This window comes from Engraulis encrasicolus, chromosome 15, assembly GCF_034702125.1.
Source record: "Engraulis encrasicolus isolate BLACKSEA-1 chromosome 15, IST_EnEncr_1.0, whole genome shotgun sequence".
NCBI classification, from domain to species: Eukaryota; Metazoa; Chordata; class Actinopteri; order Clupeiformes; family Engraulidae; genus Engraulis; species Engraulis encrasicolus.
Window position 1 is genome coordinate 25,574,307 of NC_085871.1, and position 2,500 is coordinate 25,576,806.

A 2,500-nucleotide genomic window follows, 5' to 3' on the forward strand; every position below is an offset into this window, starting at 1 on the left:
AATATAGGAGGGGGAGGAGAGAAAGAGCAGTCAAGTATTTTTAGCCCAGTTGTTAACTCATAGATGCTTTCTGCCGTGTAGGCTATTACTATATTACTTGCATTTTCTCATATTTTTCCTTTTGTATTTTCTTTTTTATTACTAATTATTATTCTCATTTATTTATTTAATTAATTGTATGTATTATCTCTCTGCTATTCAATATGCAGTTATAAAAAAGTAATTAGTGTCTTTGTTATGGTTACTATTGCGGTGTATTAATGCTTCTGCAATATTGTACAATGCCATATTGTACGATATTGCAAACTATTGAATTTTGAGAGAGAGCAAGAGAAAGAGAGAGAGTAAGGAATTTGGAAAAGCAGAGAGACTGATGAGGAGAGAGAGAGAGAAAGAGTTAAACGGAGTAAATGAGCGCAAGTAAGAACAGATGATGTGAATGACAGAGAAAGATAGGGAAGATTAAAAAAATATAACAAGGATGGCAGAGAGGGGGCGGGGGAGGAGATATGCTGACAAAGAGGAGAAAGATGAAGGGCGATAAAGAGAGAAGATTCCAACACAAGAACGGATGAAGAAGCACAGGGTTGAAGGAGATGAAGCGAGAGAGGAAGGCAAGATGGTGGGATGAAGACAGAAGAAGACAAGATGGCAAGGAGAGCTGGAAAGAGAAAAGCGGAGCATGCAGAAGTGGGCACAAAGCGTGGGAGGGAAGGAAAAGAAACAGTTGTCTGTGTGGGTGGCATGAGTCTTGTGGGTGACAAAATAAATCTTAATCTCGGAAATAAATCTCACTCTCTTTGTCTCTCTGCATGTTCGTATGGAGTACACGCACATACTCATGTACAAGAATAGCAAAGAACACATTCACATTACAAACATGCAATCACACAATCTCACTCTCATAAAACAGAGCACAACGCACAAAAAAAGTAACACAAACATAGGGTCATTCAATTTTGCCAAACAACATAGTGCAGCCTCAACCACAGTCAGACAGGCACGGTGGTGAAAGAACAAATCATTGAGAGAGAAAAAGATCAGGAAGAGAGAGAGAGAGAGATACAGAGAGAGACAGAGAGAGAGAAAAAAAAGATAGAGAGAGGAGGAATCAAAGTAGATAGAGCCATAGGGTCTGCAATGGCCTGGAGCACAAACATGCTTTTTGTGAGCAGGAGCAGCGAGAAATTTCAAGCAGCTATGCAGTGATAAAGTTAGAAAGAAGAAGAAGAAGAAGAAGAAGAAGAAGAAGAAGAAGAAGAAGAAGAAGAAGAAGAAGAAGGAGGAGCTGAAGAAGAAGAAGAAGAAGAAGAAGAAGAAGAAGAAGAAGAAGAAGAAGAAGAAGAAGAAGAAGAAGAAGAAGAAGAAGAATAGGAGGAAGAAGAAGAAGAAGAAAAAGAAGAAGAAGAGGAAGAAGAAGAAAAAGAAGAAGAAGAAGAAGAAGAAGAAGATAAAGACTAGGAAGATGAAGAAGAAGAAGAAGAAGAAGAAGAAGAAGAAGAAGAAGAAGAAGAAGAAGAAGAAGAAGAAGAAGACGAAGAAAAAGCAGAAGAGGGAGAAGAAGAAGAAGAAGAAGAAGAAGAAGAAGAAGAAGAAGAAGAAGAAGAAGAAGAAGAAGAAGAAGAAGAAAAAAGAAGAAGAAGACAGAAGATATATGGAAGAAGAAGGGAGAGAAAGAAAAAGGAAAGGAGTAGAAAATATGTGTGGCGACTGCACGATTCAGCCTTTGGTGTAAAATATGCAAGACAGCACACATGTGAAGGTCAGGTGTAAGACCACTTCCTGTTCCCCCAGGGAAACATGGTGTGGCAGTCTAAGGTTCCGGCCTAATAGTGGGTTCACTGATGACGATACTACTGTACACTCTACTACGATCACTGGTCCACAGCACAAGCACAAGGTAACACTAACACACACCCCACACACACACACTGCAGCATGTCACTAGGGCTTGGCACAAATGGAGGTCCATGCACATACAGTTACATGACAGACACATGCAAACACACTCACACACACACACATGGATGTACAGGTATCAACAAACACATACAATCGAAGTACACATACAGTACAAACTAACTTATATACACATACAAACACAAATACAAAACACAGACATGAGTAAACACACGCACATAATCAGACATATGCATTCTGAATCGGTGGAATGACCAAGTCAAACGGACAAGGTGAAGTGGTAAGTAACGGTGATGAGAAAAAAATGATCCTGATGTGCAGTGGTGATGTGTGCAAAAGACACGTCATCTGGGCACGTCATCAACATGGAACGATCGACAAAGGTAACTGGTAGTCAAGGACACCACAACAGGAACCATGACAACCACAGTGGGGTAATGGCCATGACAGGATGTATGACCGCTGACTCAGTCGATTATAATGACCAAGCGTGATCAAAATGGACCAAGGAACGTCACGAAACCGCCGACGATGACAATGACACATCGACAAATGCCACAACTAGTCACAGCTCTGACGA

The 2,500-nt window shown here is 40.4% G+C and overlaps 1 protein-coding gene across 22 annotated transcripts in view; it reads right to left on the reverse strand.

Moving 5' to 3' along the window:
- The window catches only part of celf2 (cugbp, Elav-like family member 2), a 333,204-nt gene that overhangs the window by 15,833 nt on the left and 314,871 nt on the right, over positions 1 to 2,500 (reverse strand). The gene's annotated exons all lie outside the window — the stretch shown is intronic.